At 42.9% G+C, this 14,379-nt stretch overlaps 1 long non-coding RNA gene across 1 annotated transcript; it reads right to left on the bottom strand.

Moving 5' to 3' along the window:
- Positions 1-3,768: 3,768 nt before the first annotated feature.
- LOC145876273 (uncharacterized) lies at positions 3,769-13,050 on the bottom strand. Its single transcript, XR_014391477.1, has 3 exons — positions 12,960-13,050; positions 5,194-5,292; positions 3,769-4,362 (listed from the first exon to the last, which is right to left on the bottom strand). It is a non-coding gene; the product is annotated as an uncharacterized LOC145876273 (long non-coding RNA).
- Positions 13,051-14,379: the final 1,329 nt, after the last annotated feature.

Genomic DNA, 14,379 nt, shown 5'->3' with positions numbered 1-14,379 from the left:
GGAGGATCCATAGACTGCTCACTCTTCATGGACACACAGCTGGGAACAGGGGAGGCTGGTCTCTCCTGCTTGATTGGACTTCAACACAACAGAGACAAACATTACATCTCTCATCTACTCTGATCTCAGATGGGGAAACGAGTTTCATTCCGAACCGCTACATATCCATTTTCAGAAATGTTGGTAAATTAGCTTTTATTGTTTAAAGAAATTATTATAGAGGTGTGTTTTTTAATCATGGCATGGGGTTGTTCAATGACAGACATGTTTTTGTTTAAAATCTATCACTTGATGGTTTCCTTTCAGAGAGACAAATAATAATTTTTTACAAAATGCTATATATCTGCCTCACTCTCAAATGTGACCGACCGTTTCGATCTTATGTAGCAAAATGGTGTTTTTTACATTGGATAAAAGTAGAGACTCAGAGCTAGAAAATGGTATATCAGACACTGCAGTTGAGGAACAATGGGAAAGTAATTCTGCTTTGAATGTTAATCAACTTGGAACCTCACTTTTGAGAAAAAGTCCTTTGAATGTTTTGGTACCTACTGGAGAGCTCTTCTTTGTCTACAGGGCTGTTACTTTGGCAGATAATCTCACCCATCTAAATCAGTAGTTTATTTTTTTAAATAATGAACAAAATGTATAAAAAGCTGGTGTCGTCACTCTGCCTTCTCTCTCTAGTAGTCAACTCAGCCCCGGTAAAAAGCTGGTGTCGTCACTCTGCCTTCTCTCTCTAGTAGTCAACTCAGCCCCGGTAAAAAGCTGGTGTCGTCGCTCTGCCTTCTCTCTCTAGTAGTCAACTCAGCCCCGGTAAAAAGCTGGTGTCATCGCTCTGCCTTCTCCAGGGGCATGTTGAGGTAAATTTACTAACCGGGAGGGTTGAATGATGTAATTTATTGGTGGGCTGGAAGACGCACTCTTGTCTTTTCTATTCTGAGGTTGTTTACTCGCAATATCAGATATTAAGATTACTTTTTATAATAAATGTATACTGAGGTTCAATACCTGCTCTAGTCACTATTAATTTGCTCTCCTAAAAGCAACACAGCCCTAAAACGAGATATATAGCTAACTAAAGTTATGTTAATGAGTGACCATTTTAGAAAATCATGGGACATATAGTCTGTGGTTGCATGCTATTTTATGTCAATCATATTGCTGCTTGTAGCCTATAACTGATGCTTCGTGGTCTTATGCTGCCATCTATTGGAAATATTTAGCAATTAAAAGTTATTAATTCACATTCAGACGTTGGTGAGGCAGCTGAGAATAAACAAAATGGAATGTGTCCAGCCTACTTGAGGCGCCCCGAAAAAAATATTCAAAAGATTGGTCCTTGGATACAGAGGGGTTAAACACTAAAGTTACCGTCCATCTAGTGAAGAGAGGAGAACCGGACAGAGGTAGCCAGCATCCGTCAACGAGAGAGGGAGGATAGGATAACTAGGATGCTGCTGGTAGAGTAGCGAACTAGCTTACCTAGCTGTACCGACTAGCTAGGATAACTAGGATGCTGCTGGTAGAGTAGCTAGCTAGCTTACCTAGCTGTACCGACTAGCTAGGATAACTAGGATGCTGCTGGTAGAGTAGCTAGCTAGCTTACATAGCTGTACCGACTAGCTAGGATAACTAGGATGCTGCTGGTAGAGTAGCTAGCTAGCTTACCTAGCTGTACCGACTAGCTAGGATAACTAGGATGCTGCTGGTATAGTAGCTAGCTAGCTTACCTAGCAGTACTGACTAGCTAGGATAACTAGGATGCTGCTGGTATAGTAGCTAGCTAGCTTACCCAGCTGTTCCGACTAGCTAGGATAACTAGGATGCTGCTGGTAGAGTAGCGAACTAGCTTACCTAGCTGTTCCAACTAGCTAGGATAACTAGGATGCTGCTGGTAGAGTAGCTAGCTAGCTTACCTAGCTGTACCGACTAGCTAGGATAACTAGGATGCTGCTGGTAGAGTAGCTAGCTAGCTTACATAGCTGTACCGACTAGCTAGGATAACTAGGATGCTGCTGGTAGAGTAGCTAGCTAGCTTACCTAGCTGTACCGACTAGCTAGGATAACTAGGATGCTGCTGGTATAGTAGCTAGCTAGCTTACCTAGCAGTTCTGACTAGCTAGGATAACTAGGATGCTGCTGGTATAGTAGCTAGCTAGCTTACCCAGCTGTTCCGACTAGCTAGGATAACTAGGATGCTGCTGGTAGAGTAGCTAGCTAGCTTACCCAGCTGTACCGACTAGCTAGGATAACTAGGATGCTGCTGGTAGGGTAGCTAGCTAGCTAGCTTACCCAGCTGTACCGACTAGCTTGGATAACTAGGATGCTGCTGGTAGAGATGCTAGCTAGCTTACCTAGCTGTACCAACTAGCTTGGATAACTAGGATGCTGCTGGTAGAGTAGCTAGCTAGCTTACCCAGCTGTACCGACTAGCTAGGATAACTAGGATGCTGCTGGTAGAGTAGCTAGCTAGCTTACCTAGCTGTACCGACTAGCTAGGATAACTAGGATGCTGCTGGTATAGTAGCTAGCTAGCTTACCTAGCTGTACCGACAAGCTAGGATAACTAGGATGCTGCTGGTAGAGTAGCTAGCTAGCTTACCTAGCTGTACCGACTAGCTAGGATAACTAGGATGCTGCTGGTAGAGTAGCTAGCTAGCTTACCTAGCTGTAACGACTAGCTAGGATAAATAGGATGCTGCTGGTAGAGTAGCTAGCTAGCTTACCTAGCTGTAACGACTAGCTAGGATAACTAGGATGCTGCTGGTAGAGTAGCTAGTTAGCTTACCCAGCTGTTCTAACTAGCTAGGATAACTAGGATGCTGCTGGTAGAGTAGCTAGCTAGCTTACCCAGCTGTACCGACTAGCTAGGATAACTAGGATGCTGCTGGTAGAGTAGCTAGCTAGCTTACCCAGCTGTACCGACTAGCTAGGATAACTAGGATGCTGCTGGTAGAGTAGCTAGCTAGCTAGCTTACCCAGCTGTACCGACTAGCTTGGATAACTAGGATGCTGCTGGTAGAGTAGCTAGTTAGCTTACCCAGCTGTTCCAACTAGCTAGGATAACTAGGATGCTGCTGGTAGAGTAGCTAGCTAGCTTACCTAGCTGTACTAACTAGCTAGGATAACTAGGATGCTGCTGGTAGAGTAGCTAGCTAGCTTACCCAGCTGTACCGACTAGCTAGGATAACTAGGATGCTGCTGGTAGGGTAGCTAGCTAGCTAGCTTACCCAGCTGTACCTACTAGCTTGGATAACTAGGATGCTGCTGGTAGAGATGCTAGCTAGCTTACCTAGCTGTACCGACTAGCTAGGATAACTAGGATGCTGCTGGTAGAGTAGCTAGCTAGCTTACCTAGCTGTACCGACTAGCTAGGATAACTAGGATGCTGCTGGTAGAGTAGCTAGCTAGCTTACCTAGCTTTACCGACTAGCTTGGCTAGCTAGCAGGACGTTCGTCTGTCGTTTGTCTCGATGATGATGACGAATCCGGTGAACCACAAAATGAAACAAGGATAGAGAGTGAAAAGGATCTGGCTACACTCATCCTGTCCCTGACCGTAAAGCAAAAAGCTAATTGAACAATAAAGTTTGGCGTTTCAACACTGTAACAAACTCCATCGTTATTCCCCAAAATTTACCTTAGTCCACTCTGCGCGTAACCGGACAATATTCTTGGTGCCACACCGGACGTGGACTCGGACAGTTCCAGAACGCGGACTTGAGCAGTGCAACACAATCAACTAAGCCCAGTCTTTACAGTGGGTTACATTAGTAATATTCATTTTTTATTATTATGTTAAACAAACGTTCCACTTTTTTTATAACAATATTTTGAGATCTAGGCCCATATCCACAAAGCGTCTCAGAGTAGAGAAGTGGTCGTATAAGTGCTGAGAATAAAGACATTTGACACTTCGGGGAATAAATTAAAGCTATGCATGAAATCTCTAGTCCCACCTAGTCAGCAGATATTTAGAACACCTCGTGAGCTGTCCTAAGTAGTTAAGAGTTAACAGCAGGTGTCTTGATAATACTATAGAACAATGCAGTGAGTCAGTGGTTCCTGAGCCACATGTAAATGCTTTGTAGTAGTTAAAATAATGTTTTGATATTTGATATGATCAATCCATAAATAATATATGTCCTGTCCTTTTGGCAATGATTTATGTATAATACTTATGTATAACAAGTGATACCATGTATGTCTCCAAAGCATTTTGTCTTCATTTTGGCAGATTAATTTATGCTAATTTCCCAAGATTAACTCAGGTTTTCGCCCAGCGATTAAGGAGTTGGAGCTGTGGCAGGAGTTGGACCTGTGGCTGAAAGGTGGCTGGTTTGAATCCCGGGCCGGGCGCTGGAAAAAACAGGAGGAATTGATCTGACCACTGGAGGGCTGCTGGGTTCACATCCTCAAAACATTCACCTTTCGTTGATCAGAACTCTAGAGGTTCTTCTTCACTGAACCCCAAAATATATATCACTTTTAGTGGTTCCATATATTAAGGAAGTGATAGAAGCCTTTTTGGTTCTATAAGGAACCTTCTTTTCTGAGTGTAAAATTAACACGTTTTTCTTTTGATTATTTAATTATCCACATCATGTTATTTCAAGTTCTCCCTTGGGAGCACAACATCACATTGTTAAAAAAATTATCCTAAATTTGGCATGGCTATAAATTGGGCAATTGAAGACATCTAGGGCGTAATCTGTGTTCGATGAAAATGAACATTGTATGCAACGTTGCAGGCAACATTATTGGCAAGGGACTTGATGCCTACTATGCCAAAGCTATTTAGAGTTGTTAAACGGGTGTGAAGAGTGTGTTGATATAACGGGAATATTGTCAAAATTCTTCTTGTAACAACGATCAGAATTGGTAAAGAAAATATGCATTCCATTATATTAGGCAATAATTAAGAGTAGGCAAAGTGGTCGTGTCATGTGAAAATTCTATCAAATGTGTTACATTGCAACGAGTACAGTCAGGGTGCCGTGGAGCCCCTGCAGTACCTCCACAGACCCCGGATTGAGAACCCCTGCAGTACCTCCACAGACCCCGGATTGAGAACCCCTGATTTAGCAGATGCTCTTATCCAGAGAGATTTACAGTAACTGCATTCATCTTAAGATAGCTATTTATTTTGGAAATAAAGTTAATAAATTCTTCATAAAATTGTCATCTTACCTCTTAGCTTTGGTGTCATGTCCCCCAGAGAGATGCATTTTAGAGGCAGGGCCCCCCTCCTCTCTCTCCCCAGAGAGACTCATTTTAGAGCACTGACCCCTAAACAGAGATCCAACATGTTGATTGTGGTCAACACAGGGACAACTAAACAGAGATCCAGCATGTTGGTTGTGGTTAACACAGTGACAACTAAACAGAGACCCAGCATGTTGGTTGTGGTTAACACAGTGACAACTAAACAGAGATCCAGCATGTTGGTTGTGGTCAACACAGTAACAACTAAACAGAGATCCAACATGTTGGTTGTGGTTAACACAGTGACAACTAAACAGAGATCCAGCATGTTGGTTGTGGTTAACACAGTGACAACTAAACAGAGATCCAGCATGTTGGTTGTGGTCAACACAGTGACAACTAAACAGAGATCCAGCATGTTGGTTGTGGTTAACACAGTGACAACTAAACAGAGATCCAGCATGTTGGTTGTGGTTAACACAGTAACAACTAAACAGAGATCCAGCATGTTGGTTGTGGTTAACACAGTGACAACTAAACAGAGATCCAGCATGTTGGTTGTGGTTAACACAGTGACAACTAAACAGAGATCCAGCATGTTGGTTGTGGTTAACACAGTGACGTCCTAAACAGAGATCCAACATGTTGGTTGTGGTTAACACAGTGACAACTAAACAGAGATCCAGCATGTTGGTTGTGGTTAACACAGTAACAACTAAACAGAGATCCAGCATGTTGGTTGTGGTTAACACAGTGACAACTAAACAGAGATCCAGCATGTTGGTTGTGGTTAACACAGTGACAACTAAACAGAGATCCAGCATGTTGGTTGTGGTTAACACAGTGACTAATTCTTGAATGTCAATTGTTCTCATTCATTCATTATCTCTTTGAGAAATATATTTTTAACAACTTTCTCTTTTACTTCTCTACATTCATGAAGAAAATGATGTACTTTTTACTCCATACATTTTCCCTGACACCCAAAAGTACTCGTTACATGTTGAATGCTGTGCGTTTTTGTTCCCGATCTTACTTTGATACCTGACGGTTTTTTACTTTTTCATTACCGTATATTTTTACTTTTTCCCTCACTCAACTTTTTTCCTCACTCAACTTTTTTCATTCATCCCCGGAGGTTTTATCTGGACATGGTTCGTCAGGACTTCAAACAGCCGAAGCTAAGTAACATTAACATGATGCCTTCTAATTGCAGTCGTTGTACTTATAATATACAGGAGAACGATCGCCTTACGGCAAGGATAGCTGTGCTGCAAGCCCAGCTTCAGACGCGATCGTTAGGCAAGGGTAATTTCAGTGTAGGAAAGGATGAAACAGCGTCTGTGCCACCAGTAAGTACAGATAGTAACGTTAGTATAAACCCCCTCGCACAGTCCCCGCAGCCGGACATCTTTCTCATGGCTTCTGGAGGGAAACGCTGTAGGAATGCTCAACCGGTGTCGCTTATTCAGCCGACAGAAACTTTCAACCGGTTCTCCCCATTAAGCGAGTCGGAGTCGGAGGCCGAGACTTCTCTGGTCTCTACTCCTCCCGTTGTGGGGTCTGAGACGCCGACGGCTCCCACCATTAGCTCTGACAAATTGAAAACCCTAGTCATTGGCGACTCCATTACCCGCAGTATTAGACTTAAAACTAACCATCCAGCGATCATACACTGTTTACCAGGGGGCAGGGCTACCGACGTTAAGGCTAATCTAAAGACGGTGCTGGCTAAAGCTAAAACTGGCGAGTGTAGAGAGTATAGAGATATTGTTATCCACGTCGGCACCAACGATGTTAGGATGAAACAGTCAGAGGTCACCAAGCGCAACATAGCTTCAGCGTGTAAATCAGCTAGAAAGATGTGTCGGCATCGATTAATTGTCTCTGGCCCCCTCCCAGTTAGGGGGAGTGATGAGCTCTACAGCAGAGTCTCACAACTCAATCGCTGGTTGAAAACTGTTTTCTGCCCCTCCCAAAAGATAGAATTTGTAGATAATTGGCCCTCTTTCTGGGACTCACCCACAAACAGGACCAAGCCTGGCCTGTTGAGGAGTGACGGACTCCATCCTAGCTGGAGGGGTGCTCTCATCTTATCTACGAACATAGACAGGGCTCTAACTCCTCTAGCTCCACAATGAAATAGGGTGCAGGCCAGGCAGCAGGCTGTTAGCCAGCCTGCCAGCTTAGTGGAGTCTGCCACTAGCACAGTCAGTGTAGTCAGCTCAGCTTCCCCCATTGAGACCGTGTCTGTGCCTCGATCTAGGTTGGGCAAAATTAAAAATGGCGGTGTTCGCTTTAGCAATCTCACTAGTATAAAGACCTCCTCCATTCCTGCCATTATTGAAAGAGATTGTGATACCTCACATCTCAAAATTGGGTTACTTAATGTTAGATCCCTCACTTCCAAGGCAGTTATAGTCAATGAACTAATCACTGATAATAATCTTGACGTGATTGGCCTGACTGAAACATGGCTTAAGCCTGATGAATTTACTGTGTTAAATGAGGCCTCACCCCCAGGTTACATTAGTGACCATACCCCCCGTGCATCCGGCAAAGGCGGAGGTGTTGCTAACATTTACGATAGCAAATTTCAATTTACAAAAAAAAAAACAACAATGACGTTTTCGTCTTTTGAGCTTCTAGTCATGAAATCTATGCAGCCTACTCACTCACTTTTTATAGCTACTGTTTATAGGCCTCCTGGGCCATATGCAGTGTTCCTCACTGAGTTCCCTGAATTCCTATCGGATCTTGTAGTCATAGCAGATAATATTCTAATTTTTGGTGACTTTAACATTCACATGGAAAAGTCCACAGACCCACTCCAAAAGGCTTTCGGAGCCATCATCGACTCAGTGGGTTTTGTCCAACATGTCTCTGGACCTACTCACTGCCACAGTCATACTCTGGACCTAGTTTTGTCCCATGGAATAAATGTTGTGGATCTAAATGTTTTTCCTCATAATCCTGGACTATCGGACCACCATTTTATTACGTTTGCAATTGCAACAAATAATCTGCTCAGACCCCAACCAAGGAGCATTAAAAGTCGTGCTATAAATTCTCAGACAACCCAAAGATTCCTTGATGCCCTTCCAGACTGCCTCTGCCTACCCAAGGACGTCAGAGGACAAAAATCAGTTAACCACCTAACCGAGGAACTCAATTTAACCTTGCGCAATACCCTAGATGCAGTTGCACCCCTAAAAACTAAAAACATCTGTCATAAGAAACTAGCTCCCTGGTATACAGAAAATACACGAGCTCTGAAGCAAGCTTCCAGAAAATTGGAACGGAAATGGCGCCACACCAAACTGGAAGTCTTCCGACTAGCTTGGAAAGACAGTACCGTGCAGTATCGAAGAGCCCTTACTGCTGCTCGATCATCCTATTTTTCCAACTTAATTGAGGAAAATAAGAACAATCCGAAATTTCTTTTTGATACTGTCGCAAAGCTAACTAAAAAGCAGCCTTCGCAAATGGAGGATGGCTTTCACTTCAGCAGTAATAAATTTATGAACTTCTTTGAGGAAAAGATCATGATCATTAGAAAGCAAATTACAGACTCCTCTTTAAATCTGGGTATTCCTCCAAAGCTCCATTGTCCTGAGTCTGCACAACTCTGCCAGGACCTAGGATCAAGGGAGATACTAAAGTGTTTTAGTACTATATCTCTTGACGCAATGATGAAAATAATCATGGCCTCCAAACCCTCAAGCTGCATACTGGACCCTATTCCAACTAAACTACTGAAAGAGCTGCTTCCTGTGCTTGGCCCTCCTATGTTGAACATAATAAACGGCTCTCTATCCACCGGATGTGTACCAAGCTCACTAAAAGTGGCAGTAATAAAGCCTCTCTTGAAAAAGCCGAATCTTGATCCAGAAATTATAAAAAACTATCGGCCTATATCGAATCTTCCATTCCTCTCCAAAATTTTAGAAAAAGCTGTTGCACAGCAACTGACTGCCTTCCTGAAGACAAACAATGTATACGAAACGCTTCAGTCTGGTTTTAGACCCCATCATAGCACTGAGACTGCACTTGTGAAGGTGGTAAATGACCTTTTAATGACGTCAGACCGAGGCTCTGCATCTGTCCTCGTGCTCCTAGATCTTAGTGCCGCTTTTGATACCATCGATCACCACATTCTTTTGGAGAGATTGGAAACCCAAATTGGTCTACATGGACAAGTTCTGGCCTGGTTTAGATCTTATCTGTCGGAAAGATATCAGTTTGTCTCTGTGAATGGTTTGTCCTCTGACAAATCAATTGTAAATTTCGGTGTTCCTCAAGGTTCCGTTTTAGGACCACTATTGTTTTCACTATATATTTTACCTCTTGGGGATGTCATTCGAAAACATAATGTTAAATTTCACTGCTATGCAGACGACACACAGCTGTACATTTCAATGAAACATGGTGAAGCCCCAAAATTGCCCTCGCTAGAAGCCTGTGTTTCAGACATAAAGAAGTGGATGGCTGCAAACTTTCTACTTTTAAACTCGGACAAAACAGAGATGCTTGTTCTAGGTCCCAAGAAACAAAGAGATCTTCTGTTGAATCTGACAATTAATCTGGATGGTTGTACAGTCGTCTCAAATAAAACTGTGAAGGACCTCGGCGTTACTCTGGACCCTGATCTCTCTTTTGAAGAACATATCAAGACTGTTTCAAGGACAGCTTTTTTCCATCTACGTAACATTGCAAAAATCAGAAATTTTCTGTCCAAAAATGACGCAGAAAAATTAATCCATGCTTTTGTTACTTCTAGGCTGGACTACTGCAATGCTCTACTTTCCGGCTACCCGGATAAAGCACTAAATAAACTTCAGTTAGTGCTAAATACGGCTGCTAGAATCCTGACTAGAACCAAAAAATTTGATCATATTACTCCAGTGTTAGCCTCCCTACACTGGCTTCCTGTTAAGGCAAGGGCTGATTTCAAGGTTTTACTGCTAACCTACAAAGCATTACATGGGCTTGCTCCTACCTATCTTTCCGATTTGGTCCTGCCGTACATACCTACACGTACGCTACGGTCACAAGACGCAGGCCTCCTAATTGTCCCTAGAATTTCTAAGCAAACGGCTGGAGGTAGGGCTTTCTCCTATAGAGCTCCATTTTTATGGAATGGTCTGCCTACCAATGTGAGAGACGCAGACTCAGTCTCAACCTTTAAGTCTTTACTGAAGACTTATCTCTTCAGTAGGTCCTATGATTAAGTATAGTCTGGCCCAGGAGTGTGAAGGTGAACGGAAAGGCTGGAGCAACGAACCGCCCTTGCTGTCTCTGCCTTGCCGGTTCCCTTCTTTCCACTGGGATTCTCTGCCTCTAACCCTTTTACAGAGGCTGAGTCACTGGCCTACTGGTGTTCTTCCATGCCGTCCATGGGAGGGGTGCGTCACTTGAGTGGGTTGAGTCACTGACGTGGTCTTCCTGTCTGGGTTGGCGCCCCCCCCCCCCCCCCCCCCTTGGGTTGTGCCATGGCGGAGATCGTTGTGGGCTATACTCGGCCTTGTCTTAGGACGGTAAGTTGGTGGTTGGAGACATCCCTCTAGTGGTGTGGGGGCTGTGCTTTGGCAAAGTGGGTGGGGTTATATCCTGCCTGTTTGGCCCTGTCCGGGGGTATCATCGGATGGGGCCACAGTGTCTTCTGATCCCTCCTGTCTCAGCCTCCAGTATTTATGCTGCAGTAGTTTATGTGTCGGGGGGCTAGGGTCAGTCTGTTACATCTGGAGTATTTCTCTTGTCTTATCCGGTGTCCTGTGTGTATTTAAATATGCTCTCTCTAATTCTCTCTTTCTCTCTTTCTGTCTTTCTCTCGGAGGACCTGAGCCCTAGGACCATGCCTCAGGACTACCTGGTATGATGACTCCTTGCTGTCCCCAGTCCACCTGGCCGTGCTGCTGCTCCAGTTTCAACTGTTCTGCCTGCGGCTATGGAACCCTGACCTGTTCACCGGACGTGCTTGTTGCACCCTCGACAACTACTATGATTATTATTATTTGACCATGCTGGTCATTTATGAACATTTTAACATTTTAACATTTTGACCATGTTCTGTTATAATATCCACCCTGCACAGCCAGAAGAGGACTGGCCACCCCTCATAGCCTGGTTCCTCTCTAGGTTTCTTCCTAGGTTTTTGGCCTTTCTAGGGAGTTTTTCCTAGGGAGTTTTTCCTAGCCACCGTGCTTCTTTCACATGCTTTGCTTGCTGTTTGGGGTTTTAGGCTGGGTTTCTGTACAGCACTTTGAGAATATCAGCTGATGTACGAAGGGCTATATAAAAATAAATTTGATTTGATTTGAATGCTTAGCAGGACAGAAAACGGTCCAATTTGAACACTTATCAAGAGAACATCCCTACTGCCTCTGATCTGGAGGACTCACTAAACAGAGAACATCCCTGGTCATCCCTACTGCCTCTGATCTGGAGGACTCACTAAACAGAGAACATCCCTACTGCCTCTGATCTGGAGGACTCACTAAACAGAGAACATCCCTGGTCATCCCTACTGCCTCTGATCTGAAGGACTCACTAAACAGAGAACATCCCTGGTCATTACTGCCTCTGACCTGGAGGACTCACTAAACACAAATGCTTCATTTTTAAATGATGTCTGAGTGTTGGAGTGTGACCCTGGCTATCCGTAAATTAAAATAACAAGAAAATTGTGCCGTCTGGTTTGCTTAATAAAATGAATTTTAAATGATCACTACTTTACTTTTACTTTTGATGCTTAAGTATATTTTAGCAATTACATTTACTTTTGATACTTAATTATATTTGAAACCAAATACTTTGACTTTTACTGAAGAAGTATTTTACTGGGTGACTTTCACTTTTAATTGAGTCATTTTCTATTAAGGTATCTTTACTTTTACTCAAGTATGAGAATTGAGTACTTTTTCCACCACTGTTCTAACGTTCTAGAGACATATGAGCCACAGTTTCAACAGACATTTTGTAACTGCGTGGGCTACAAAGTTACTTTCAATTTCATATAAGGAAATAAAGCAACGGTCACTGGGTGAATTCGTTTTGCATTGCCCGGCTCCCCGGGTGCGCAGAGTTTACGCATTTTAGACCATTCCATTGTTCCTTAAAATAAAACTCCACTCACCTGTAGCACCGGGCCATGCAAAACGAACTTCCCACTGTCGCAGGGCACTGAGACACAGAGTTCTAAACCCAGAGGCATTTACAACAGTAACCAGAGGTAACAGTCAGTTGCATGCGACAGCAGCAAATCATGACATTGTACCGAATCTTGCTTCAGTTTTTTTATTATAGTCCTTCTTATGTTATTTTTGCTAAACATATAATTTACTCGTAACCAAGTTTAGCTGTGTTTTTTTCCTCCAAAATATGAATTACTGTAGGACTTTAATAATTGTAAACAGGCCTACAAACCCAAAAGGTTTTAATGATGCCTTAAATCTATCTTCAAATATATATTTGATGATTAGTTGAATCCGGTGTGTAAGTGCTGGTAAGAACAAAAGGATTGAGAAACCCTGAGATAAACATAAAACCATATAATGTAAAAGCTCCTCCACCATCTTTACCAGACGTTTTACTGATAACATGTAGACCTACTGATTAGTTTCCACTTTGAAAACTGCTGTCTATCAGCAACTCAGCTCAAGTAGCAGTTCTACTAACTAGTAATATCTCATTCCTAGTATTCATTCTCTTACTCTGTCCATTAGAATAGATTATTGTTCAGAAATACTTACTTTATTTTTCAATAATCTCCATGTAGTGTTTTCTGCTCTGTCGTCTCAAAATGGATCCTGAACAAAAGAACAACTTTACTTTCGGTTTCAATCAGCCGCCTCCCCACCCTGAAAATAAAGTGTTTTATTGGTATCATCCACTAGATGGCAGTAAACACCTGCTGTAACTACACTTTACAACTATGTGTTCGGTTTCATACAGGCAGTGTCCCAGAGTTAGATTGCTGATCTAGGATCAGGTCCCCCCCTCTCCATGTAATCTGATTCATTATGATTTAGCATCAGTTCCCTCCTCTCCATGTACTCTGATTCATTATAATCTAGGATCAGGTCCCCCTCTCCATGTAATCTGATTCATTATGATCTAGGATCAGGTCCCCCCCTCTCCATGTAATCTGATTCATTATGATCTAGGATCAGGTCCCCCCTCTCCATGTAATCTGATTCATTATGATATAGGATCAGGTCCCCCCTCTCCATGTAATCTGATTCATTATGATATAGGATCAGGTCCCCTCCTCTCCATGTAATCTGATTATTTATGATGTAGGATCAGGTCCCTCCTCTCCATGTAATCTGATTCATTATGATCTAGGATCAGGTCCCCCCCTCTCCATGTAATCTGATTCATTATGATATAGGATCAGGTCCCCCCCTCTCCATGTAATCTGATTCATTATGATCTAGGATCAGGTCCCCCCTCTCCATGTAATCTGATTCATTTTGATCTAGGATCAGGTCCCCCCTCTCCATGTAATCTGATTCATTATAATCTAGGATCAGGTCCCCCCTCTCCATGTAATCTGATTCATTATAATCTAGGATCAGGTCCCCCCTCTCCATGTAATCTGATTCATTATGACATAGGATCAGGTCCCGCCTCTCCATGTAATCTGATTCATTATGATTCATCATTATGCTTTGTTTGGCTACTTGTTGTCCATTGTCTGAAGACGCCTATTGTGGTGAAATGTCAGGAACACATTTTTTTAAATGTACTTTTAATCGTTTTAGAAACTTTTAAAAGAACCACATGGATTCTAACTGGGGATTCAGCTAAAACGTGTATTTTTTGGACCAGATAAATTGATACCAACAGTGGACAATTCCCAGCAAAAGCATGGAGCTACAACTGTCAAGAGGAGAACAGGGGGAGTATTCCCCTTGGAGAACCCAGAGTGCAACACTGAAGAAAAACATACTGTAGAATAACAACAATCTCAATCTGAAGCTCTAAAGAAAAAATAGGAATTGTATGAATCAGGAACACAATTCTTCCTCCTGTCCACCTATTGTCCCTGTATGAATCAGGACCACCATTCTTCCTCCTGTCCACCTATTGTCCCTGTATGAATCAGGACCACCATTCTTCCTCCTGTCCACCTATTGTCCCTGTATGAATCAGGACCACCATTCTTCC

The sequence above is a fragment of the Salmo salar genome, unplaced genomic scaffold (assembly GCF_965601325.2).
Source record: "Salmo salar unplaced genomic scaffold, fSalSal1 ptg000536l, whole genome shotgun sequence".
In the NCBI taxonomy this organism is placed as follows: domain Eukaryota; kingdom Metazoa; phylum Chordata; class Actinopteri; order Salmoniformes; family Salmonidae; genus Salmo; species Salmo salar.
Note: the sequence above shows the minus strand (reverse complement) of the source record. Positions and strands in the feature narration are given on the sequence as shown.